The sequence below is a fragment of the Jaculus jaculus genome, chromosome 12 (genome assembly GCF_020740685.1).
Source record: "Jaculus jaculus isolate mJacJac1 chromosome 12, mJacJac1.mat.Y.cur, whole genome shotgun sequence".
Classification (NCBI taxonomy): Eukaryota; Metazoa; Chordata; class Mammalia; order Rodentia; family Dipodidae; genus Jaculus; species Jaculus jaculus.
In genome coordinates this window covers 13,624,947-13,652,577 of record NC_059113.1, presented here as the reverse complement: position 1 = coordinate 13,652,577, position 27,631 = coordinate 13,624,947, and the positions used below count along the sequence as shown (strand labels likewise).

Sequence of the window (27,631 nt, the reverse complement as noted above, 5' to 3'; positions counted from 1 at the left end):
CTCGCTCTCTCTCTCTCTCTCTCTCTCTCTCTCACACACACACACACACACTGCTAAGCACAGTACACTCTTGCTCCTCCCAACTTAGCTCTGGCTTGCATGGGTGGTGCCCTTGCCCCCCCCCCACCCACCCAGGCAGAGCTGTGCAATGGCCCCAACTGCGTCCCCACAGTCCCAATCCACTCCTACCCTACATAAGGAACCTGAGTTTGTAGCTGCCCCCGACCACACACACACACACACACACACACACACACACACACACACACACCCAGCCTTTGGTAGATGCATCTTAGGAAAGGACAGGTTGGGAGAGCAGAGGGCTATGGCAGGATCTTTGACTGTTCCCAGTATCTCAGGAAAGTTCTATGCACTTGGAGTACTGTTGAGAAGGAATGAAGGTTAATGCCACACCCAGAATGGGCCCACCCACCTGGACACATCCCTCTAAGAGGCTAAGTGACCAGCCCTAAGAAAGCAGCCAGGAGTGAGATGCTGCGGAGAAACCATATGAGGTCAGCAGCCGTGATAGTTGAGAGCAGTCAGGGGTGCAGGAATGTCACCTGGCTGTCCTGAGAGAGCTGCAGACACCTCACCAGGAAGCAGCCTCCGCTGAGCAACGCCAGGACCAGAGAGTAATGCCTGACAAGAAGCAACGTTGGTAATCAGGAAGAACTTCCTAAGAATTTGAACTATCCAGGAACCCAGTACCTACTGCACGGAGGAGCGAGCTCCTTGTCACTGAAAGGGACTATCCGTGGGTGACCTTGGCGTTGTCCCCTGGGAAGGAGGCTGGTGTGAGTGACAGGTAGGATGGACCCCCAGCTGTTCAAGCAGATGAATGGATAGAGGAAGGGTGGCGTTTGTTCAGCCATAAAGAACAAAATTGTCTTCTGCAAGGAAATGGGTGGAACTGAAGAGCACATTAAGCAAAGCAAGGCAGACCCAGAAAGACAAATGTCATGTTGTCTCTCATATGTAGATTCTAGGTTGTGTGTGTGAGAGAGAGAGAGAAAAAAAATAGAAAGAGCACTATTTTGAAAGAGGAAGGGGACTGGCAAGAAGGGGAGGGTTCAGGTGAGGGTAGTAAGGAGTGAATATGGTCAAAGTCCACAATATGCTTGAAGAAAAATGTCAGTGTGGAACCCATCACTTTGTATAGTGAATGCACGCTAATATAAATTGTTTTAAATGGCTGGAGAGATGGCTTAGCGGTTAGGCGCTTGCCTGTGAAGCCTAAGGACCCCAGTTCCAGGCTCCATTCCCCAGGACCCATGTTAGCCAGATGCACAAGGGGGCGCACACATCTGGAGTTCATTTGCAGTGGCTGGAGGCCCTGGCATGCCCATTCTCTCTCTCTTTCTCTCTCTGTCAGTCTCAATTAAATAAATAAAAATGAACAAATTGTTTTAAAGATGAGTCCCTTGTGACCCCTCCCTCCCAATAACGCCTTCACCTGGCCACATACATTCTTCTCAGAGCTCCACTCCACATAACGTACGAACCACCAGTGCAATAAAGGAAGAGGACGCAGAGAGAGAGGAGGAAGAAAAACAACGGCCAGCGTGATGTGTACTTTCCATTAGTGTCTCCTAATTCTCACCAAAGCTCTGAGAGGAAGGTAACAGAGGCTGAAGAACTGAGGCCTAGAGTCGATGAAAGCAACATGCCCACAATCTCACCATTAGCATGTGGCTGAGGTTTGAGCCCAAGGCCTAAGCACACACCATGGGGTCACATTGCCTGTAATTTCCTGTTGCTATAGCTAAATACCTGAGGTTAGATATTTTGTAAAGATTTATTTAGCTCGCAGTTTTGGAGTTTAAGATTCCAAGATCAGGCACCCCCATCTGTTTACATCTGGTGAGGACCTCGGGGCAGATGACATTGAAATTGCAGAAGCATGGGCAAAAATCACTTGGCAAGACCGGAAGCAGACAGATTCAAGGGCCTGACTTTGCTCTTTTAATAACAGCTTTCTTTTTTTATTTTTATTTTTTTTGTTTATTTTTATTTATTTATTTGAGAGCGCCAGACAGAGAGAGAACAGGTGCGCCAAGGCTTCCCGGCAACTGCAAATGAACTCCAAACACATGCGCCCCTTTGTGCATTTGGCTGACATGGGTCCTGGGGAATTGAGCCTCAAACCGAGGTCCTTATAGTTCACAGGCAAGCGCTTAACCACTAAGCCATCTCTCCAGCCCTTCTTTTTTTTTTTTTCCTTTCTTTTGCATCTGTGGTGTGTACACGCGTATGTGTGCATGTGGTGGCACAGGTACACAAATGTGTGGAGGCCAGAAGTCGACACTGGGTGTCTTCCTCACTCATGTCTCACCTTGTTTTCTGAGGCAAGGTCTCTCGATTACAGCTAGCCATTTGGCTGGACCAGCTAGCCAAGAAGCTCTAGGGACCCTCTTGTCCCTGCTCCCCCTTGCTGTGATGACAGGTGCAGCCACCATAGCTGGATTTTGCAGGGGTTCTGGGGAACCAAACTCACGTCCACATTGCTTGGTTGGCAAGCATTTTACCCACTGGCAGATATCCAGGCCTGCTTTTCATAGCAGCTAGTTCTTGAACAAACTACCAAGGTCTCAAGAGAAGTATCTCGATCCCTTCTTAGGGCAGTGCTGAGCACCTTTCACCAGGCCCCACCACTTACAGATCCCACCACCTCAACACCACGCCCTGGGGACCAAGACTCCAGCCCAGGAGCCCTTGGATTCAAATCCCACCCAAATCTTGGCCTAGCCTTTCCACCCAGTTTTGGGAGGCTCCGCCCCCACTAGCTAGGCCCCACTAGGGCAAGAGCGTGCTTCGGGATTGGTGTAGGTGCTGCGAAGTGGTGGTGCCGACGGGAGTGGTTTGAGGTTGGTGTCCCCTCCCTCCAATTCACCCACCTCGGCCATGGCACAGCACTGGCCTGGGCCTTCAAGTGCAGCGTGGGCACCGCACTTTTTATCCTCCCTGCGTTGGTTTCCAGATCCATGTAAGAGGAGACTGAGGTCAGCCTCACAGGCGTGTTGAGGCCTTAGTGAGATGAGTTTACGCAGTCCCTGGCACACAGCACTTGGCACTTAGCCATTCTTACATATATGATGGCTCTCTGTCCCTTCCAGCCTCACTCTCTCTAGATAGTCCGCAGGAAGCTTTAGCAGCTGGAGAGATGGCTCAGTGGTTAAGACGCTTCCCAGCAAAGCCAAAGGACCCAGGTTCAATTCCCCAGTACCCAAGTAAAAGCCAGATGCACAAGGTGGCACATGCATCTGGCGTTCATTTGCAGTGGCTAGGAGGCCCTGGCATGCCCATTCTCTTTCTTTCTTTCTTTCTTTCTTTCTTTCTTTCTTTCTTTCTTTCTTTCTTTCTATCTATCTATCTATCTATCTATCTATCTATCTATCTAATCTAATCTATCATCCATCCCTGCCTCCTTTCTTCCTCTCTTAAATAACAATAAAAATAAATAAAAATTTGGGCCTTTCATGACAAAGAGCATATATCCTTCCTAAGAGGTTGGACAGGGCCTGGCCAGTAGAACGAGTTATCTACATGGTTACAGCTTAAAAGATCTCGAAGGAGAAAAGCCACCAACAGGCGTCAGACTTCAGAAGCAGGTGTGAGACCAACTGTTTAACCTGTCCTATGCTCAGCTCTGTGGCTCTTTAAAAAAGCTAAAATTAAATACAAAAAAATAGTTGATGCTAGGGATTAAAATGTTTTCTTTTTTTTTTTTTCTGATGCCTAGTTGAAAAGATGAAGACAGCATCACAGAAGTAATTAGAGAGTAATACCAGGGATATGGTGTCAACTCCAATCAGCTCCGTGGGTTCAAAGAGCTGCGAGTTGAGAACCCAGCACAGACCTCTTCCAGACGAGGTGACATCTCCTCCTTCAGGGCTCAGCTTGGGCATCAGCTCAACTGAAGGCTCGCTCTGATGCCCCCAGACAAAGTCATTCCTGCCAGGCTTCTACCATACTAGATCAAATCTCATTTGGTGCCCACATCACATGAGTTTAAGTCTTTTCTTTCTTCTTAGACATGAGCTTCAAAGGGTAGAAATGTATCTTATTCTATCCTCGGCATTTAGCACAGAGCCCAGAGCACAAAAGAACTCTGGTAAATATTTGAATGAATAAACGAAGACATGAAGAAAGGGATGGATAGGTGAACTGTTAAATGAATGGGTAAATAGATGTGTGAGATGGATAGATGGATGGACAGATGGTCGAATGAGTGGACAAATAGGTGAATGGATGGGTGGATGGGCAGATAGATGCATAGATGAGTGGATGGATGGTGGATGAGTGGATGGGCGGAAAGGTGGATGTGGATCCGTGCATGGAACCACGGTGTCACGAGGGAGAGGCTGAGTGGAGGAGGCATCACTCGGCGATAACTTCATGGTGGAGGTAGAAATAGAGCTGAACATTGAAATATAAACAGACCTAAAATGTAAAAAGATACAAGAAGTTGCATTTCAGGAAGGGAATATTATAACCAAAAGCTGGATACTTGGTAGGACAGAAAAAGAATCCTAAATATAAAACTAAAAGCCAAGACAATGAGGCCCACATCGCTTGCCTCTGGATTATCTGCTAACTGGTATGCTTCCTAAAAGCTCGCCCATGTCAGAGCATCCTCCTGTCCTTCAGGAATGAGTTTTCTGAAACTCTAAACTTGATCCATCATTTTTGTATTTGAAGCCCTGCTGTGACTCCCCGACTGCTCTCCTCCAGGCTACCCAGTCTCCTGCTGACCTGCTTGTGATATTCCTGAGCCCCGCTGTCGCCACAGCCTCTAGTTGCTCTGAACGAATCAAGACCTCCATACGGACGTTCTGTAGACACCTCCGGGGTCCAGAGAGAACTTAAGACTTGTAATCACAAAATCTCCTAGAAAGAGGAAAGAGTCGCGTGCATCCCCAAATTTGGGCTAGTGAGCGTCATATAATTTTCACTGAGGTTAAAACAGTTGAATAAGCCAAAGGGAGCCTGGGGAGATGGCTCAGTCAGTGAAGGCTGAGGACCTGAGTTCAGATACCCAACACCCATATGCAAGCAGGGTGTGGGATGCACCAATCGTGCTATCCTAGAGGATCCAGAGGGACGTGACCATCCCCGGGGCTGACTGATTAGATAGTCGAGCCAAACTGGTGAGCTTCAGATTCAATGAGCGATCAAGTCTCAAAAAATAAGGTGGAAAGCTGGGCGTGGTGGCACACACCTTTAATTCCAGCACTCGGGAGGCAGAGGTAGGAGGATCACCATGAGTTCGAGGCCACCCTGAGACTACATAGTGAATTCCAGGTCAACCTGAGCTACAGTGAGACCCTACCTCTTAAAACCAAAAATAAGGTGGAGGACAATTGAGGAAGTCCCCTGACATCAATCTCTGGCCTCCACACATATCTGCACAGAGGTGTGCGCACATACGTTTTCCCTACACATGTGTGTGCCCACACATATCCACACACTGCACATACATTCACATGGAAAAAAAAAATAAGCAGGCCATCCAAGATAACAGAAGAGAAAAGCCATGAACACTAGGCATCTACACATCACCCCTGACCACTGGGATTTCTTTGTTGGCACATGCATTGGTCCTGTGCACAGATGAACAGCTGTAAGCAAGCCTCATACAGTCCAACTGATGAAGGCATTAGACCACATCAGTCATGGGAACCCGTGGGGTGAGGGACGAGACTTGGCTTCAATGGCTGTCCTATGAGATGGGCTTGTAGCTTGTTAACAAACCTGTTCTGACAAGTATTGACTAATCAATTAGCATCAGTCATGAAGTAGGTCACTGGTAACATGCCCCAAGATTCTGTCACGAGCCCCACCTTGTTCCGTATTTTCATGGATAATGTATCGCCGTATTTGTAGGTCACATAAAGTTTTAAGAAATGGTTCACACGATGGGAAACACAAAATGGTTAATTTTGACAAATCGGAAGTATGGGCCTGTCTTGCAAAAATTGAATTTAATAAGGATTGATCTAGAGCTCTATATTTAGCTTCCAAGTCAGTTGCACGCATACAGAATGGGGAAGATCTGGCATGTCAGAGGTTCATGAAGGGAAAGATCAAGAAGAGTTTTTGTTAATTCTTAAGCTAATTTAAATCTAAAATTCCAGCTAATAATAGAATGTCAAACCATAATGCAGTTAAGACAGTTAAGATAATCTTGGGCCACATCAGTAGAAGCAGAGGCTTTAGATCATTGAAGAATCATGACTGGTCTTTCTCTGAACTGCTCCGACCACTCCTGTTCATTCCTTCATTCTTTCACTCATTCATTCATTCAATATGTGCTCAGCACATGGTAGGCTTCATTCAGTCACTTCACAACAAAAGCTTACAAATCAAATCCATTCTGTTAAATGGCTCTCTATTTGGCAAAGGAGATCAGAGAAGAAAACAAATGACCATGCTACAGAATGGGAGTGAGGGGACGGAGTGAGGCCCTGAGAATCATAGGAAATAACCATGGTCGAGACTGGAGAGTAAGGGGATGGAGTGAGTCTTCAAGAACTGGAGAAAATAACCATGGTCCAGAGTGGAGAGTGAGGGGATGGAGTGAGGCCCCAAGAACCATAGGAAATGACCATGGTCCAGAGTGGAGAGTGTGAGGACAGAGTGAAGCCCTGAGAATCACAGGAAATGACCATGGTCCAGAGTGGAGAGTGAAGGGATGGAGTGAGGCCCTGAGAACCATGGGAAATGATCATGGTCCAGAGTGGAGAGTGAGAGGATGGAGTGAGGTCCTGAGAACCATGGGAAATTACCATGGTCCAGAGTGGAGAGTGAGGGGATGGAGTGAGGCCCTGAGAACCATGGGAAATGATCATGATCCAGAGTGGAGAGTGAGAGGATGGAGTGAGGTCCTGAGAACCATGGGAAATTACCATGGTCCAGAGTGGAGAGTGAGGGGATGGAGTGAGGTCCTGAGAACCATGGGAAATTACCATGGTCCAGAGTGGAGAGTGAGGGGATGGAGTGAGGCTCCGAGAACCATGGGAAATGATCATGGTCCAGAGTGGAGAGTAAGGGGATGGAGTGAGGCCCCGAGTACCATGGGAAATGACCATGGTCCAGAGTGGAGAGTGAGGGGATGGAGTGAGGTCCTGAGAACCATGGGAAATGATCATGGTCCAGAGTGGAGAGTGAGGGGATGGAGTGAGGCCCCGAGAACCATATGAAGTAAGAATGATGCAATGTGAAAGGCCACCCAGAAGCAGGGACCCATGAGCCACCAATTAAGGAGAGGAGAGTGACATCCCCACAGAATGGATCTTGTTCATTACAGAGGATGCCCGTGTGGCTGTGACCAGTGAGCCAGGGGATGAAATCAGCATGACAGTCAAATAGGCCTCAAAAGATGGAGGCTGTAGTGTTCAGTACCCAGCAGAGTCACCCTGGAAGCCAACCCCAAACCCGTTCAGTCAGTCTTGGTGGTGGAGCCCAGGCATGCACTTATTTTTAAGGCTCCTCGGGTGAGGCATATGTGCATGGGGCGTGGGGAGAAGTGGGCTGTTGCTATGCAATGGGTCTGAAGTTTCAGGTATGCAAGATGATAAAGTTCAAGTGCCTCACTAACAATGTATGCTCAGAAACCCAGGAGGGTAGGGGCTGGGGATTCCTGGTAGTAGCAGTCCCCAAGAAGCTATCTTACTCTTTGGGGTGGGATGACAGTGGTTAGCACCAAGGCAAGGCCAGAGGGCATGGAGAAGATAGTTTTAGGATCTGTCTTGAGGTTGGGAGCCACCACGACCTGCTGATGAATTATACTCAAAAATATAGCTCCATGGTAGCTTCTATATTTGAGTGTCACTTGCTGAGATGGGGACCCTGACGCCTAGGCAGCATGGGTGGCAAGGGGGATTGAAACTTCTCTCACAGAGGTGTTAATTCTGAGAGACTTTCTGGATCTCCTAGTGCAAACTTCAGGCAGGAGACTAAAGGCATCTGAAGTCCCAGGAGGGCTAGACAGGAGCCTGACTTGAGGAGGTGTGCTCCGTGTTTGCAGATGTTGCTGCCCCTGGACAGGGATGGTGGGAGTCTCTGCAGATGTCCAGGGAGAAGAGCTACTGGGCCTCAGGGCAGAGGCTGTGTCATATTGCCATCAGATGTGAAACTCAGAAGCTGCCCGTGGTAGTTACCTTTTCACTGCTGGAACAAAATTAAATAAATAAATAAATAAAACCCTGCTGATGGAGGGCCAGAGAGATGGCTTAGCAGTTAAGCGCTTGCCTGTGAAGCCTAAGGACCCTGGTTTGAGGCTCCATTCCCCAGGACCCACATTAGCCATATACACAAGGGGGCGCATGCGTCTGGAGTCCGTTTGCAGCCGCTAGAGGTTCTGGCATGCCCATTCATTCTCTCTCTCTCTCTGTCACTCTCAAATAAATAAATTTAAAAAACAGACAACAACAACAACAAAAACCTGCTGATGGAGCCAGGCATGGTAGCACACGCCTATGATCCCAGCCCTTGGGAGGCAGAGGTAGGAAGATCCCTGTGAGTTCGAGGCCACTCTGAGACTACATAAGAATTCCAGTTCAGCCTGAGCTAGAGTAAGACCCTACCTTGGAAAAAAAAAAAAATTAAAAGTTGCTGATGGAAGGAGAGTTTTTATTTTGGGTTACAGTCTTGAGGGGGATCTTTATGATGGCAAGGGACAGCATGGCATGAGCAGAGGCTGGACATCACCTCTGCTGCAGCATGTGGGAAGCAGCAGCAGGAGAGTGAGCCAAACTCTAGAAAAGGGGAGCTGGCTGTAACACCCTTAAGCCCGCCCCCAACAACACACCTCCTCCTGCAAGGCTCCACCTCCCAAATTGCCACCAGCTGGGGACTAAGCATTCGGAACGCAGAGTTTATGGGGGACACCTGATTCAACTCACCACCACACTGCCTGGACTACCATCCCTGAAGGATACCAAGGGGGCAGGGGGCCAGTGAGGCACGGGGAGGCCTGGGTGAAGTGGCTTATCTGTGTGAATGAGTGTGAGTGTGGGGTGTGAAGGCCACACTGTGTGGGGATGGGGCGTGGGTGTGTGGTCATGTGTGGTCAGAGGATGACCTCGGATGTCTGTTCTCATCTTCCACCTTGCTGGAGGCAGTCTCTTGTTCACTGCTACTTATGCCAGACTAGCAGACCTGCGAGTTTCCTAAGGGTCTCCTGTCTCTGCCCAGTCTTACAATAGGCATGCTGGGATTACCGGCCCATGGTACATTGTCTGGCTTTATGGGAGTTCTGGGGATCCAAACGCAAGTCACCACACTTGTGCAGAAAATATTATAGCCACTGAGGCATGGCCCTAGTCGGATCTTTCCGGAAAGGACCTGAGTGATGCTTCAGAGTATGGGGCCAGGATCTGAAAGACTTGTCTGCCAGGGGGACCACTGCTTCAGGTGGATCTTTGACATCTCCCTCTCACCTTGGGCAGCCAGCTGACATGGGTCCTGGGGAATCGAACCTGGGTCCTTTGGCTTTGCAGGCAAGCACCTTAACCACTAAACCATCTCTCCAGCCCTCGTCCCCCTTTCAAACTGAGGTAGTCAGGCAGCTTTTGGTAATGATGCCCATTGTTGAGGATTCCAGACCTCACCCTCTTCTTAGCAGCTCTCATCCTTTCCTTCCACCAAAATGTTCCGAAGGTACAGTCTACTCCCCTGGGCCGAGGACACCGTAGGCAAGCTGTAAGTTCATGCAATTTCCTGTACACGCACGCTCCCCATCAACAAAGCATTGCAGAGCACCAGTGAACATGGTGTTATTCGGGGGAGACCGTGGCAGGCATTTTTTTCTTTATGTTCAATGGTAGATTGTTTGCAGAGGCTTTATTACTGGTCATGCCTTCCTGGGATTTGTGACCCATGGTTTAGACTTGTGGCAGTCATTGCTGCAAACCTCATCTACAGACCAGAGAACACAGAATGGGCCTTGGAGCAGGGGTGAGACCTGAGTGGTAGACTTCTGGCTACTTTAGGCTGGTAGTGGGGTGGACACAGTCCTGGCAGGAGCTATGTTTGGGGGATGGGGATTGATGGAATCTAGGCTTGCCAGGGTGAAAGGCTGAGCATGATACAGTGAGGCTGGGTAGAAATGGGGATCCTGGGGCTACCTGGCCTGGCTGGCCCAGAAAGACCCCAGTGAAGCCGTGATGACGATATCAGAGGCCGGGAGATCACAGCCAGTGACCCATAGTGCGGCGCCCTCCTGTATTGGGGTTTTTGCTTCCCAGAGAGGAGAAGGAAGCTGGTTCACATCTCAGAGCACTCCTGGGGGCGGGGGGCAGGAATCTTCAGATCTGCTGCCTGTGCAGGAAGGGTTCACGAGTGCACTTAACCCGGGTGGAAGGACAGGTGCCCAGAGCTCCTTGGGCTGCTGGCCTGTTGTGCCTTTAGATAAGAATTAGCTCTTTCCTTTCAAAAAGGGTGGAAGTCACTGTTTTCTTGTCTCCGTTGATGAACAGATTCTGGGTGGCAGGAGTCACCATAGAAACAGGTGCTATCTTAAGCAAATGAGCCTTATTAACCTTAAGAGTGGTGGAGTTTTCACAAGATTGCACATATAGGGTAGGAGAGAGATGGGATTTGGCGGTGGGGGGAGGGACAAGGTGGCTGGGAGCCTTGTTGCTACGGCTCTGGGTAAGGAGGTGTGTGTGTGTGTGTGTGTGTGTGTGTGCATGGAGGGCCATTTCTATGTGCTTATGTAAAACCACATCCAAGTAGGTAATCTCCAGTCCTGTCTTTACCCTAAGGAATATGCATTTCCTCCTAGAAACCCCCCTGTCCTGGGAACTGACCTCAAGTGTGCAGGTGCCAAGAGCCCAGGCCGTGACTGCCTCCCCTGTCAACAGTGCCTCTGGTCCTTATATGGACCCCCTTTTCTGTAGCATAGCAGGAACAAGTTCCCTGGAGGTGCATGCAGCCGGCAAGCAGGGCCCTCTTTGCCCTGGGAGGCAGTGTGATACAGTGGTAGGAACCAGGGACATAGACATCAAGTCTAGTTGACTGACCTGTGCCTCTGATGGCTCATGCATGTCCCTCTGTGAGCCCCCATCTATAAAGGACCGAGGCAACCCTCCCAAGGCTGAAGCGACATGCTTGTGAGATCACGTAGGGTCACATGAAGCTGTCCCCCATAACACTCCCTCTGTGAGCTGTCGCCTTTTGAGGTGGGGGGAAAGGGGCTCTCTCTTCTCAGGCACGAGATTAATCTTTCCTTGGAATGATCTCATTGGTCAACATATTTGCACAGGGTGCCTGCCCAGAGTTCTGAGCTCTGTTGAGGAAGTCCAGGAGGCTCAGGACAAAGAACCTCAGAGAGGTTGCAGTAGGCACGAGGGCCTGGAAGTGGTAAACTTAGGTAGGGCTTTAAAGGCAGATAGGATTGGAACACATAGAGAGGAGGGTGGTGGAGAAATGGCCCATAACATTCATTTCTTGGTGATGAAAGTCAAGAACAAATTAAGGGGCTTTCCTCTAAGCTGAGTACCTTCGCTCCAAGAAACACATTTGCTGCCCTCTGCAGCCCCTCCCTGTGCAGGACACTCCACTCCAATAGGCTTCCATTTCTGGAAATGAGCTTGAACTGTCATGCCAAGACCCCTGAGACCCGTAGCCCAAGGCGCTGTCTGTCCAGAGAAATAGGTGGGAAGTTCTATTACTCACAGTTTCAAGAGAAGGAGGCCTGCAATGCCATGCACACAGGGCCACTTGGGGAAGCCCCAGGGTGCGTCAGGAAGCAGAGGAGTAGAAGAGAACATGGCCCGGGGGCCTTCACTGTGGTTTCCCTAAGAAGGCGGCGAGGCAGGGCCAGCAAGCTTGAACAAGCCTAGAACTGGCGATTTAGTGTGTCTGTGGGTTCTGGAATAGATGGATGGGTTCCAGCTGTCTGATACATGCCTTAAGGTGACATGAGGCAAGGAAATATTGGTTGGGTATGTGAGAGTTAGTTGATTGGAGGGGCAGGCTCTGTATTGGTTGATGTATGCATAGCAGGTTGCTTAAAATCTCTAGAATCTAACATGAGTGCTCTACCATGGGAGTCAAAGCAGCAGAGAATGCAGAAGATTAAAAAAAACACAATTCATATACCTCAACCCCCTTTGCTCTGAATTCTGCCATCTCCCCATCCCAGTACGCACGTAAGGCCAGATGCACAAGATGGCACATGCATCTGGAGTTCATTTGCAGTGGCTAAAGGCCCTGGTGCACCCATTCTCTCTCTATCAATCTTTGCTTGAAAATAAATAAATAAAATATTTTTGAAAGAATGGGGAGGGCATGCTGGAGAGATTGTTTAGTGGTTAAGGTGCTTGCTTGCCTGTGAAGACTAAGGACCTAGGCCACGTAAGCCAGATGCACATGGTGGCACATGCATCTGGAGTTCATTTGCAGTGGCTGGAGGCCCTGGTGTGCCCATTCTCACTCGCCCCTCTCCCTAATAAATAAATAAAGATAAAATATATTTTAAATAATGGCGAGGCAAGGGAATGTAGCTCATTTGGTAGAGTGCTTGCCTAAACATATCCACTGTCCCTAAATAAAATGTCTCTTTTAAAATATCTGCTCAAAATCCTCTTATTCAGGATACCTTCCTAGGGCTCCAAGACCCTCCCCTTGCCCAGCCTCCCACTTGGTGTGCAGACCGAGCCGCACGATTTAGCACCCGATTCCACGCTGCCTTGTTCTCTAGTCATCCCAGGATGCTTGGCCCAGTTTCGCAGCCCCTTGGGAAGGCTCCTGTCATCTCCCTCCTCCCTGGTGCCTGTCTAGCCCTGGGCCCAGAGTTCCGCCTTTCCTGTTGCTATCAGCCCCTCTCTACTGCCCTGCTGACCTGGGTACTGGCTCTGACCATATGGCCTCTGACACTGTCATCTCAGGTGGCCACCTCTTCTCCCTTCCAAAATCAAGATCTGGCTTTGTGAAAGATTCTCCCGGTCCCTGCCAAGGGCTGTGACTTTAGAGATTCCGGAATTGCTCTCTCAACCTACCCAGCCTGAGCTCCCCATTGGCTGCAGAGCTGCTTAGAATGCTTTAACAGGAAACATGAAAGCTGTTGAAGGCTTGGCTGAAAGGGCCCCCCTGCTGCTGAACCTCCTCTCTGGACACACACTTCCCAAAATTGCCACTCCTTCTACAACAAAGTGACCTCCAATTCCCAAACTCTGACCAAAGGCTACCAGATGACCTCCAGGATGACAATAAAGTGTCCACTACTAGCTGTGGGTGACATTGTCTGTCTCTCTGAGTCCCAGTGTGCTGCCAGTAAGACGAAGACTTGGCTGCATGACTACCTGGGCCCCTTTGGGATATATCACCCTCTGGGGTGATGACATTCTCTATGCTGTTATTCCTTGCCTGTGGCAAGAGTGTCTTCTTATGTGGTCTGGAGGCAGGGATGGGGACTGTTATTACAGATGCCCCCTCTCGCCAGAACCAGCACCATGTGCTGGGTACAGAAGCCTCATATTATTAGCCAAGTTCTCACCGCTGGGACAAAAGACTTGGTAAAAATCAGCTTAAGGCTAAGAATAATTGGGGAAGCATGCAAGAATGCTGTTTTCTTGGCAAACCAGGAACCAGCACAATGGTGAAGGAGATAGACACAGAGAACAATCAACCTCTATCAAACCAGATATGCAGAGACACAGAGGCTCCCAAGATCTCAACATGAAAGCAGACCTAATATGAGCCTAACATGGCTCAGGGAAATTTGCAGAACAGGGGGTGGAAAGAATGTCAGAGCCGCATGTTGGGTCATGACATGCAGAGACATTGCCTTCTACACGAAACTAAAGGCTAACCCCACAATGCACAGCCCATATACCCCAACAAGGAGGGTCCCGGTGGAGGGGGGAGAACAGGGAGAAGGCTAACAATGGTACCAACTTGAATGTATTCACTGACTATAGAAATTTTAAAAAAATAATAAATTTTTAAACATCAGTTTAAGGGAGGAAGAGCCTATTTCAGCACACAGCTCCAGGTCACAGTCCATCACGATGACAGGGAAGACGTGGCTGCAGAAACTTGAGGCAGCTGGCCACATTCAGCCCACAGCGAGGAAGCAGAGAGCTATGAGTGCTGCTGCTCAGCCAGCTCTCTCATTTTTTTCACTAAAACTTGATTTATTTGAGAGACAGAGAACAAGAGGGAGGCGCACCAGGGCCTCTTGCCTCTGCAAATAAATTCCAGACACACGCACCATGTTCTGCCTCTGGCTTTATGTGGGTACTGGGGAATTGAACTGGGGCAAGCAGGCTTTTCAAGCAAGCTCCATTAACTACATAGTCATCTTCCCAACCCAGATCTCTCTTCTTTTTTATTATTTTTATGAGATAGAGAGAGAATGGGTGCTCCAGGGCCTCCAGCCACTGCAATTGAACTCCAGATGTGGGGCTGGAGAGATGGCTTAGCAGTTAAGCGCTTGCCTGCGAAGCCTAAGGACCCCGGTTCGAGGCTCGGTTCCCCAGGTCCCACGTTAGCCAGATGCACAAGGGGGCGCATGCGTCTGGAGTTCGTTTGCAGAGGCTGGAAGCCCTGGCGCGCCCATTCTCTCTCTCTCCCTCTATCTGTCTTTCTCTCTGTGTCTGTCGCTCTCAAATAAATAAATTTAAAAAAAAAAAAAAGAACTCCAGATGTGTGCACCACCTTGTGCACATGCACGACCTTGCATACGTATCACGTTGTGCATCTGACTTACGTGGGATCTGAGGGGTCAAACAAGGGTCCTTGGGCTTTGCAGTCGAGTGCTTTAACTGCTAATCCGTCTCTCCAGCCCCTCTCTCCTTTTTATACAGCCCATGACCCCAGCCTAAGGACTGGTGCCGCCCACAGTGACAATGGGTTCTTCCACTTCAACAAACCTAATCTAAAAAAATTCCTCACGGATATGGCCAGAGATTTGTTTCCATGGTGATTCTAAATCCTGCCGGGTTGACAACCAGAGATTAACCATCACAAGCTTCCTCCCTGCTCGTTACTGTGGCAGACAATGCAAGAGAGAGCTGCACCCAGCCAGGACAGACTGAGCATCCTCTGCCCGTCACGGCTCACTCTGGGCCTGGGGGTGGGAGAAGGCGCTACAGAAGGCTAGCATTAAATGCTTGCCCTCAAGGAACTCAAGACTTAGTGTGGAAATGAAACACACATGCCATTTGAGAATTTGCATCTGGCTTTATGTGGGTACTGGGGAACTGAACTGGGGCATGCAGGCTTTTCAAGCAAGCACCATTAACCACTTAGTTGTCTTCCCAACTGTATGAGATAGAGATACAGAGAGAGAGAGAGAGAGAGGGAGAGAGAGATGGTGCTCCAGGGTCTCCAGCCACTGCAATTGAACCCCAGATGTGTAGACCACGTTGTTTCGGGCAGTTTCTGAAGAATGGACCCTGGTATTCATACCAGCTTGAATCATGGCTTAGAGTCCCACATTGATGGCCACCTTCAGGCCCCTAGTGCTGAGGATACATGCTGTCAGGCCTCCTGGGAGAACTGAGTGTCTGTCACTTCACAGGACACTGTACTGAGCTTTGGACTTGATGATTACATCTGTTGGATTTGTCAGGGTCTGTTTCCATCTGCTGCCCATGCTTCTGCGCACCAGCCGTGCCTTTTTACATGTCCTTGATGCTGAGAATCACAAAAACAACCCCATCAACGTTTGTGTGGTATTTGGTTCAGAAAGCATGGTAAATCCACTTGCATGTCATACTCATAAAGGGTGTCAGCAATTGATAAAAATATAATCCAATAAATGTGAAGAATTTCAGTGGAAAAAAATTTCATGGAGAATACGGAACATCTGAAAAAAATATACATATAGTAAATTCATAAATTGATATTCCCTAAATAAATTTACTGGATAAGGGTTGGAGAGATGGTTTAGTGGTTAAGGCACTTGCCTGCAAAGCCAAAGGACCCAGGTTTGATTCCCTAGAACCCACATAAGCCAGGTGCCCAAGGTGGTGCATGCATCTGTAATTCGTTTGCAGTGGCTATAGCCCCTGGATCACCCATTCTCTCTCTCTCTCTATCTATCTGCCTCTTTCACTCTTTGTCTCTCTCAAATAAATAAATAAAAATTAAGGGATAGAGAGATTTCTTAGTGGTTAAAGCGCTTGCCTGCAAAGCCTAAGGACCCAGGTTCAATTTCCCAGTACCCACATAAGTCAATGGCTGGAGGCCCTTGTGTGCCAACTCTCTCTCTCTCTCTCTCTCTCTCTCTCTCTCTCTAATAAATAATTTTTTAAAAAATTTAATTACTGGATTAATAAAAAAAGAACTGGGGGCTGTAGAGATGGCTCAGCTGTTAAGGCATTTGTCTACAAAGCCAAATGACCAGAGTTCAAATTCCCCATTACCCATGTAAAGCCAGATGCACAAAGTGGCGCATGCGTTTGGAGTTTGTTTGCAATAGCTAGAGGCCCTGGCATGCCCATTCTCTCTCTGTCTCTCTCTGATTCCAAATAAATAAAATATGTTTCTAAGGTGGGAGACAGGGGATGCAGCTCATTTGGTAGAGTGCTTGTCTAACCATCTGTAAGACCCTGGATTCAATCCTCTGCACCACAGAAAATTGGATGTGGTAGCACACGCTTATGATCCCAGCACTCCAGAAGTGGAGGTAGGAGGATTAAAAATTGAATTTTATCCTCAGCTACATAACAAGTTCAAAACCAGCCAAGGGTACATGAGACACTATTTAAAAAAAAAAAATTAAGAGGATTTTTAAAATTAGAACTTAAGGTAATTCCAAAGTGTGTGTTACAAGAGAAAAAAAAAAAGATCCATCAAAAATATTCAAGAAAATTTGTCAAGCAGGACTGATGGGGTCCAATGGAGCAGTTTTTCTGATATTAACCACATATGAAACTGCAGTGACTTCACGGCATGGTGTCATGAAGGAATGCAGACAGCATGGAAATGAAATCGAAATGTGAAGCACAGGAGGAAGGAATATTTGCAAAGCAGAAAAGGCTGATGATTCCGTTCATGACTCGGGAATGATTACCACGGGGGTGGTGGCACCGGGTGATGCTAACCAGTCATGGTGGTACACTCCTGTAATCCCAGCTATTCAGGAACCTGAGGCAAGAAGATCACAAATTCAAGTTCAGCCTGGGTTGCATAGTGAGCTGGAAGCCAGCCTATGCTACGTAGTGAGTTCAAGGCTAGCCTGGGCAACTTAGTGAGACGGTAGCTCACTTTTTAAAGGGGTGAGGTTAGGGATATAGCTCAGTGGTAGGGTGCTTGCCTGTCATATACAAGACCCTGAGTTCAATCCCTGGCACTATAGCAACTACCAAAAGATAGTGACACTCTTTTCTCATACCATAATCAAAATTAATTCTGAAAAGAATATATACTTACATGCTGATTCTTACTGTTAAAATTAAAGCATAAAGAAGAAAAATGTGCTAACATTTCTTGTATCTCAGTACCTTTTACACTAATATACAAAGGTAGGCATGAAATAATCGACCACTCCAACCTCCTAAACCTTGAAACTTCTATAAATGAAAGCTACTCAAGGTAAAAGTAAAAAGACAGCACACTGGAAAATGTGATATATATGAAAAAACACTGTCCTTGACATATGAGGTCCTAACAGAATACAACAGGTATGTCATGGTGTCATTAGAGGGAGCCAAGCAAGCGCCATGCAGAATGCTTAGAACCGTGCTTGACATACAGTGGGTACCCAGTAAATACTAGCAGTGATTAATCTTTTTTATCAATCAATAAAAAGACATAAAAAAAATGATCAAAGGATTGAATAGCATTTTTTTTTTCTCTTTGCTTAGTTGGGAACGGATCTCAGAGCCTCGTGAATGCTGGGTGTGGTAGTGTCCCCCATAAGTTAAGTGTTCTGAATGCGAGATTCCCAGATGATGGAGATTTGGGAAATAACACTTCCTACAGGGAGTGTATGGTTGGGGGTGAGTTTATGGGTGTTATAGCCAATTTCCCCTTGCCAGGGTTTGGCACACTCTCCTGTTGCTATGGACCACCTAATGTTGGCCAGGGGGTGATGTCCACCCTCTGCTCATGCCAACATTTTCCCCTGCCATCATGGAACTTCCCCTTGAGCCTGCAAGCCAAAATAGACCTCCCACAAGCTGTTCTTGGTTGGGGGATTTCTACCAGCATTGCAAACCTGACTGCAACAGTAAAGTGGTACCAAGAGTGGGGTTGCTGCTAGACACCTGACTGTGTGGCTTTGGCACTTTGGAGCTGATTTTCAAGAGGAATGTGGGAGGGTTTGAAACCTTGGCCTAAGAGACGCCTTGCAGTGCTGTAAGTACAGCTTGATGGACTATTCTGGTCAGAGTTGAAAGACCTAAATGCAGTAAGAACTATAGACTATGAGGTTTGGCTTCTGAGGATGAGAAAGAGCTTTGCTTGGACTGGGATAGCAGTTTGTGTGAGAAGCTTGCTGCTATGTTCATGCCCTGAGAAGTTGTGCAGGGCTGCTTTGTGTAGAAATGAACTGGTGTGAGCAGAGGGATATGGCACAGAAAAAAAAAAAATCTTTGGGTGAACTGCTACCCATTCAGCTGTAATTGAGAGATTACAACCTTTGAGATTGGCTAGCTGACCTGTACTGGGGCCTGAGTGCTCAAGGAATGTCCTGTTCTTCAAAGTCTGCTTTATTCCCACCTGGCTTAACAAATTGGCTGCATGGAGACCCCATGGGGCCATGAGCATGAACCGTGGATTGCAGTGGAGACCCAGTGGAGATGCCGGGACCACGAGATGGCTGCTGAGGAAAGCTGCCAGCCCCAGATGAAGTTTTCCATGACTGTGGGTAGCCTAGCTGGAGGGGTGAAGTTAGATCTCCAGAGACTTGTTGCTGGTCAGAATTATCAAACTTGAAGACTTGACATTGACTAGAGTTGTTGGACTTGGAGTTACCGAGCTTGATGTTTGCCCTGTTTAAATCTTGTGTTTGTTGAATGTTTCTTTGCTATGCCCAATGCCATCTTTTTCAGTGTGAATGTTTATTCTGTGCCATATGGGTTTTGGGGGGGAGTTTTTGGTGTTACGGCTCAGTTAGAAGATCTCGGACTATGGGGATATATGAAAATCATTGGAATTAATAAAAACTATGGGGACTTTTAAATTTGGACTGAATGTGCTGCATTTTACATTATGTGTGTTTCTCAGCTTCTGAGGGCCAGAGGCAGAATGTGGTGGTTTGATTCAGGTCTCTCCCATAACTTAGGTGTTCTGAATGCTAGATTCCCAGCTGATGGAGATTTGGGAATTAGCGCCTCCTGCAGGCAGCGTATAGTTGGGGGCGGGATTATCAGTGTTATAGCCAGTGTCCCCTTGCCAGCGTTTGGCACACTATCTTGTTGCTGTTGTCCACCTGATGTTGGCCGGGGGTGACGTCCACCCTCTGTTCATGCCCTCGTTTCCCCTGCCATCATGGAGCTTTCCCCTCGAGCCTATAAGCCAAGATAACCCCCTTTTCCCCACAAGCTGCCCTTGGTTGGGTGATTTCTACCAGCAATGCGAACCTGACTGCAACACTAGGCAAGTACTCTACCAATGAACCACATTTCCAGCCCAGGGAAGTTCTTTGAAAAGAAGTATAGTAGAGTGACTGGAAAGACAGCTTGGTTGGTAAGGTGCTTGTCTTGCAAGCATGAGGTCCTGACTTTGATCCCCAGTACCCACATTAAAATGCTGGGTATAATGGTGTGTGCTAGGAATCCCAGGGATGGGGAGGTAGAGATAGGATTTCTGTGACTCTCTGGCTAACCAGCTAGGGCTCTCATACATACACATCCATCCATTCATATATACAGTGCTCTGTGAAAAGCAAAAGCATAATAAAGGTGGTTAAATAGAAATCAGACACTATGGTGCCCATCTGTATTTCCAGCACTTGGGAAGCTGAGGGAGGGAAATTGGTAATTAAAGACCAGCCTGGGCTATGTCGTGAGACACTGCCTCAAAAAAAAAAATAATTAATGAATTAAAATAATTAGCTAGAATACAACCCATTCTGACATAGGGAAAACATTCCCAGAGAAGAAAAACTGGAAGTTTATGTGCCAAAATATTTATGAGTTCAATTTAGGGGCTAGGAATGTAGCTCTATTTGCAGAGTGTTTGCCTAGCATGAAGTCCTAGGTTTAATCCTCAACATTGCATGAACTTAGTATGGTGGCTCATGCCTGTAATGCCAGCACTTGGGAGGTGGAGGCAGGAAGATCAGAACTTTAAGGTTAATAGCAAGTTCAAGGCCAACCTGGGCTTCATGAGATCCTGTCTCAAAAAAAAAAAAAGTCTAGGCAATGGAAGTAGAATCACTGGTGATCTTTATGCTCTTTTGGGAGCTTAGTTATTTTGACAGCAAACTATATATCTTAAAAATTAAATTACAAAACATTGGGACCTGGGCTGGAGAGATGGCTTAGCACTTAAGGTGCTTGCCTGGGAAGCTTAAGGACCCAGGTTCAATTCCCCAGTACCCACTCCAGCCAGCTGCACAAGGTGGTGCATGTGTCTAGCGTTCATTCGCAGTGGGTAGAGGCCCTGGCGTGCCCATTCTCTCTATCTGTGCCCTCTTCAAATAAATAAATAGCTGGGTGTGGTGGCATACTTCTTTAATCCCAACACTCGGGAGGCAGAGGTAGGAGGATCGCCATGAGTTTGAGGCCACCCTGAGACTACATAGTGAATTCCAGGTCAGCCTGAGCTAGGGTGAGACCCTACCTTGAAAAACCAAAATAAAAATAATAATAATAAATGAAATAAAATTAAAAATGGGGCCTCTCAAGAGAATTAGGTCCCTGCTTAGGAGTACCCTTCAGGAGCATTTAGGTATCACCTGTGCCAAGAAGCCCTGAGAACAACCTGTCTGACCTCCCCCCCCCCCGCCAGCACCATACCACATTCAGGGCGGGCCTCTGCACTCCCCTTCCATCCACGCTATCCTCCACTGGAACGAGTGCCCCCTACAGGCAAAGCCACAGTCTTCCATGATGTGTCTACAGAAATTCCTAGTGCCCTTCTTCTAAAAAAAAACAAAAAAAAATTGATGTTTTAATATCTTATTTTTATTTATTTAAGAGAGAAAGAAAGAGAGAGGGAAAGAGAATGGGCATGTCAGGGCCTCTAGCCTCTAGTAAACGTTAAAGGCGTGTGCCACCATGCCTGGCTTAGCAAATGAATTCCAGACGCATGCACCTCCTTGTGCATCTGGCTCACGTGCGTTCTGGGACATTGAACCTGGGTGCTTTGACTTTTCAGGTGAGCGCCTCAGCAGCTAAGCCACCCCTCCAGCCCCCTAGTGCTCTTGGGAAAGGCCACTCACACTGAACAAAGCGATCCTGATCACACTAAGGTAAGATAGGTCTAATGCTAGACGAATCCCTCCAGACACAAGATGAGCCCCTAAGAGAAACGTTTGCTCTGCCCGGGATGAGCAGGGAAAGCTGTGTGTAGGGTAAGACAATGGAAGCTGCCTGCAAGTAGAAGCCTGACATCCAGGTCTAGAATTATCACTGCGGAGTAAGAAGATGAAAAGGGCACTGGGGAAAGGTCCTGCCAACCTCACCCTCCCTCAGTACTCTACTGGGGCAAGCCCCACAGCCCTGAAAGTCACCATTATGGCAAGGAGCCCCAATGCCCCTGAGTCATGATATTAACCAGCTCACACAATGATTATCAGCATATACTCCTTACACATGTTGGAAACCTTCTTATGAGGAATCCAGCAGAGGCTTCGCCTAACTCATTCACTGCTTTATGCCCAGAGCCGAGGAAGGTGTTTAATGAGTCGTAAGTACTCATTAAATGTTTGTTGAATAAATTAAATATGGTAACTTAAATATTGGCTCATGGGAGCCTGCACTGTATTACACATACATGTGATGAACACACGTACACAGTGCACGCTTCTGCGGCTGCCTCATGAATATACATTATATGTTTGTACATGAGATATGCAGAGAATCCAAAAGCGAATGTGCATGCATGTGCATATGCACACACACACACACACAAACATTTGGGAAAATATCAAAAGGAGAAGCCCACAGCTTTCTTAGGAGTCAACTACATCCTTTGAGAATAGAATTCCAATAAAATAGAATTTGGATGGTGTCACAAATAAATTTGCCTTTCTAAAAGCTCCCAAATTTAAAATTTAAGAGGCTTGAACATGAGGACAGGGTGGCAATGAATAGATATGAATTTGCTTTATTTGTGAAGTACGAAAACCCTCCCGGTACCATTTCAGGGAGAGAGCTGAAGGGAGGGAACAGACAAGCCGGAAATGCTGAAGCTGGCCTGCCCAGACTGCTTCTTGACCCCCCCTCTTTGGGTCCTGGGGCCCTCCAGGAGCCCAGCAGGCAGTGCAGCCCATTGCACTGTCCTACCCTAGAAGCCCTGGCGATTCAGCTTCCCCCGGGCACACAGGGTAGGGAGAACGGCTGCCCGCAGGAAGGCAGAATGAGAGGCCTGTGGGATCACCCAGTTTCACCATGTATTCTTCTGGGCCTGTGGCCAACCAAAGGGAGCTAGCTGCTTCCCAAGTCCCACCTCCCCCCACACCACCGCCACAGGACAAAAAGTCACTGCTGTCACACGGCTCCGCATCTGAAAGCCCTGGGGGATCAGTGCATGTCCCAGGCACTCACAGATCGCAGCGCCTCACGCTAAAGACCGTGTTTAAGGGTAATAGAAACAGTTTGATCTTTAAAGAACTCTGGAAGCATAATATCTATACATAGTTCTTGAATTTTTATCCTAAAAACAATTAGCCAAAAAGCCCTTTTTATATGATATTTGCAACTATACTGACAGTAACAGCAATTAAACCCCGTCTGTTTGCTGAGAAAGCCGCCAGCTCTCCATTTCTCCAGAAGCCTGTAAAATGTACAAATTCGGAACTAGAACGCCAAAGTCTTCAGATGTAGCCCCAAGACCCTTCAAGGACAGGCTGAAGCCCAGCTAGTATGACCTCTCAACTCTGTTTCTCCCATCACTTCAACCTGCCACAGTGACCCTGAAAAATTCCTCAGGTTTCCTGCTAAGCTTTTGCCAAGCGCCGTGCCTTCTCCGGGTAGCTTCCTTCTGGGTCTCGGTCTTGCCCCACCCATATCTCAGATTCCCAATTCATGATGGCTCCCCCCTCTACCCCTTCCCTGACTTCCTGTATCTGCCTCTCAGGAGGGTCTTCCAGTGCCCCTAGGGGATGGTCCATCCTACAGATCTTTGTGCTGCATGGACTTGACATCTCCTTAGGGGCAAAAATGCTTTCAGCTCTGCGTTTGTAGGTATCATGAATAAATTGACAAGAAAGCAAATGCACTGACTTCAGAGTACCCAGCACCCAGAGTAATGGAAGGCTGGCACTAGCAAAAGCAGGTTTATGAGTTGACTGGAATGCAGGGTCTTAGAGTTAGAGCTAGAGCCTAGGGCGGGGTTTGGAAACCAAACTTCCACCAGGTGTACCCAAGCTTTGGGTGGGGGGTGGGGAGCGGGCAGATATGGGGCCAGTGCACAGGCTGAGGCCAGAGGAGAAGGTCAGCTGTCCCTCTCCATGGCTCGCCCTCCTTGAAATGGAGAATCTTCATTGACTCCGGAGCTTGCCATTTTCAGTAGCCCAACAATTCTTTTGTTTCTGCACCCACAGCGCTGGAGTGATGGACATGCATGCCCACGTCCAGATAGCTATGTGGGTTCTGGGGAATCAGACTCAAGCCCCCTCAAGATATCTTGCTTGCACAGCAGACACTCTCTCTGATGAACAATCTCTTTAGCTCCCCCCCTCCCATCTCCAACCTTTGGACATTGTGACATGAGATTGTCATCTACAGATATTTTGAGCCATGCTGATAGCTAGGGACACCACCGCTTTTAGCCCTGCACATGGGCCATCTCATGAGTGTGACCTTACCGTTCCTCTGCATGCACTCCTGACTAGGGAAATATTCCTGGGACCTTGATTGTTATCTATTCCTTTGCATTTATTCATCAAGTATTTTGGGGGTGACTGCTCTGTGGCCCTCTGTCTTAGGAACTTTGAATTCATTGGTGAGTAGAACAAAAAAAAAAAAATTCCCTCCTTTAGGGGGATTCATGTTCTTCAATGGTGTAGACATTGGTCTTTTGCCCATCACCCAGTAAGTAACCTCCCTCCTTCCCATGTTCATGCATGCAAGCAACCCTAATTCAACTCAATAGCTCTAAAAAAGGGAAAGGCAAAAAAAAAAAAAGGAAGGGAAGAAGGGTTTTAAAAGAAAAGGAGGATAAGAGAGAGTAATTTGGGGGCAAATAAGATCAAAATATATTCTATATATGTATGAAAGTGTCAAAATAAATATGTATTTCTCTCTGTGTCTCTCTCTGCCTCTCTCTTTCTCTCCCTCCCTCCCTCCCTCTCTCTCTCTCTCTCTCTCTCTCTCTCTCTCTCTCTCTCTCTCTCTCTCTCTGTGAGCCTACTCAGAGGAGGGCAATACCCAACAATAAAAACAAAGTGGCACAGGCCTATAATACCTGCTAGTCTGGAGGCTGACAGGAGGGTCACAAGTTCAAGGCCTACCTGGGTTACAGAATAAGTTCAAGGCCAGTCTAAGCAACTGAGCAAGAATCTGTCTCAGGGCTGGAGAGATGGCTTAGCAGTTCAGGCATTTGCCTACAAAGCCTAAGGACCCGTGTTCAACTCTCCAGGTCCCACACATGCCAGACACACAGTGATGCAAATGCACAATGTCACACATACGCACAAGGGGATGAATACATCTGGAGTTTGATTATAGTGGCTGGAGGCCCTGACACACCAATTCTCTCTCTCTCTCTCTCTCTCTCTCAAATACATAAATAAAAATAAATCAAAATTTAAAAAGAATCTGTCTCAAAGTGAGAAAAAAAAAGTGAGGGGAGCTGGGCATGTAGCTCAGTGGTAGAGTGTTTGCCTAGCATGCACAAGGCTCTGGGTTCAATCCCCAGTACCTCAAAAAAGACTGAAATGCAAAATATCCCTTTGGCCAGCTGGCACTCAGTACTCTGAGACAGGACAGCAGAGCCAGGTGGAGTACACAGTCTGTGACATTAGAAGTAGGATCAGGGAAAACCTCACTAAGAAGAAGAGGAGGAGGAGGAGGTAAGGGAGAGGAGCTCTGGAAAATCTGGGGGAGAGGACCCTGGAGAGAGGGACCAGTCAGGGCAGACAACCAGAGGCTGGTGTGCCCCTGGGGCTCTAAGGGAGAGCTGGGAGGCTGTGGTTGTGGGGGCGGGGTGTGAATGTGAGCCAGAGCCAGAGCAGGGGGTGGGGTGGTCAGAGGGGAGAGCAGAACAGAGCTCCGCTATTCTATGTAAATTGGTACTTGTGAGCAAGGAGAGGTATGCATTAACTGGGGTCTCAGCAGGATTCCACTGGCAACTTGGGACTCAGTGGGAGTGAGGAGATCTGTTAGGAGCTACTGAAATAGTCCAAGTGAGTGAAAAACGGGATTCCAGGGCCCAGTGCCAATGTGGACCACAGGACATCGGCGGTGGCACCTGGCCACATAGGTGAGCTCAGTGGACACCAAGTGTGCTGCCTTCACGTTGGGAAGCTACCAGACTGGGAGCTTACTTTGTGGAAGGAGAATCATTCTTTAGGAAGACTGTGACCAACCATGTCGGGACTAATGAGACACTAGCTTGTCTTTGAGGCACCAGATCAGAGGGTTCCAAGTCCCTGGAGAAGTCACCTCAGAACTGGGCTCAGGCACCATCTTGCCACCCCAGAGCAGCCCTTAACTGCACAGGTGTCCAGGGTCTGTGGGATGGAGGAAGCCACAGCACCAGCTCAGTTACTTAGGGTCAGCCCAGTCTCCAGGAGGGGTGGCAACGCTCTGGCATAAGGTGAAAGTTGGCCTGGCACCTGTTCCTGCCTACGATGTTCATTCCCAGCAAACCTACTTACAAAGTGAAGAGGCTGATGCCCCTGGACCCAAGGTAACTGCCATTTCTGAAGGCCCACTGTCCCACAGTTCCTCCGCTGCCTCGACTCGCCCGCAGCCAATTCTCCATCCTAATGACTTTAAAAATCCATGTGACATGCTTAGTGCGGGGCTCTGTCTTTCTGTTTCATTTTCCATTACATTATTCCAGATGATACTCTTCGTGCCTGCCAAGAGAAAGGGGAAATGACATTAATTAAAGATTTGGTCTGTGTCCTAATCAAAAATTTTGAAAATGAATGTATCATACTGTACATTCTGTAACGTAGTCTGCCTTTTCACTTAGCAATCTACCATTAACATTTTCCCATGTCAACACATAATCTTCCAAAGCATGATTTTTACTGCAGAAGCAGTTTACCATATGGATGTACTATAATTTACTCAGCCAATCCTTCACTGTTGGACATTAGGTTGTATCTTTTTTTCATATATATATATATATATATATATATATGATCACCAAGGCTACAATGAGCAAAGTTGTGAATACCCAACTCTTCATTCAGCTCTGTGGTGACATTCTTAGGCTCAGATGACAGAGGTCTTGTGTGTTCAAAGGTTTCTTGGTATATGTTACTAGAATGTCATCCAGAAGTTAGAATTTCTATCCACTTAGACTTCTGGTAGGGGCTGAGGAGGTGGCTCAGCTATTGCAGTGCTTGTTTCACAAGCAGGAGGCCTTGATTTCAGATCTCTGGCACCCATGTAAAAGCTGGGTGTGGTGGCACACAGCTGATTGGTGAGAACTGGTTTCAGTGAGATGCTGTCTCAAAAAATAAGGTGCAGAGTGATTGAGAAACTCACCTGATACTGACCTGTGGCCTCCTTGACCCTGCACACACATGTATACCCACATACATGAACATGTATACACACACACACACAGAGCTAAAGTTCTAATTGTACTGATAGCATGCGAATGGGCACCAGGACAACCATATTTGAGGGCTGAAGGGAACAGAGTAAGGCTGTGCTTAATCCCCACCATGTTACACACAAGGAACCCGAGGCCAGGTTTGGGGTAGGACTGGGGACTTATTCTGGGCACTCTCGCCGTTGTGCGGGAGGCTGGGCACAGTCAGGAAGCAGAGGACCCTGTTTGGATGGTCCACTGCTTACCCTCTTCACCACTGCCACACTGCCTCAACAAAGGACATCTGGAACATTCCTCTTACTAAGTCTTACCTGCCTCTCTCCCGCCTGCCTTTAACAGCCATGCTATCTCTGGGCACCACTACCTGTCAAGCTCTCCTACATCGCTCTCCATCTTTTTCTTCAATAAACTGCTCCTCCTTCAACCCTCTCAGTACAGAGCTTCCGGTTCTCATCCCAGAGACATCTCTGGGAGAAGTAAGGGCATTGCCTATGGTGAAGCCTTCTCTATGAACTGCCAGGGTTTTCCTTCCACCCCTTGGCCAGGCCCTCCTCACTGCCCTTTCCGGATACCTTCCACTGCCTGGCTATCCTCATCTTGTTCCCATTTCTCAGCCATCCTTTTCCCATCATGCCTCTGTACCTCCAAAGGCTTCAGCTGCGCATCCTTACTCTGCCCAGAGCCCCGTTAGCAGACACACCTCTCCCGGTACACCCTGCAGATGCTGCATTAAACAGAAAAGCGGTTAAGCTCTTTACTGACTCAGCAT

General features: G+C 47.8%; 1 protein-coding gene and 1 non-coding gene across 3 annotated transcripts in view; both read left to right on the top strand.

The window, feature by feature from the left end:
* The window catches only part of Pebp4 (phosphatidylethanolamine binding protein 4), a 245,680-nt gene that overhangs the window by 140,983 nt on the left and 77,066 nt on the right, over positions 1 to 27,631 (top strand). The window lies entirely within an intron of this gene.
* On the top strand, positions 24,923 to 24,995 carry Trnaa-agc. The gene has a single exon. It is a non-coding gene; the product is annotated as a tRNA-Ala (tRNA).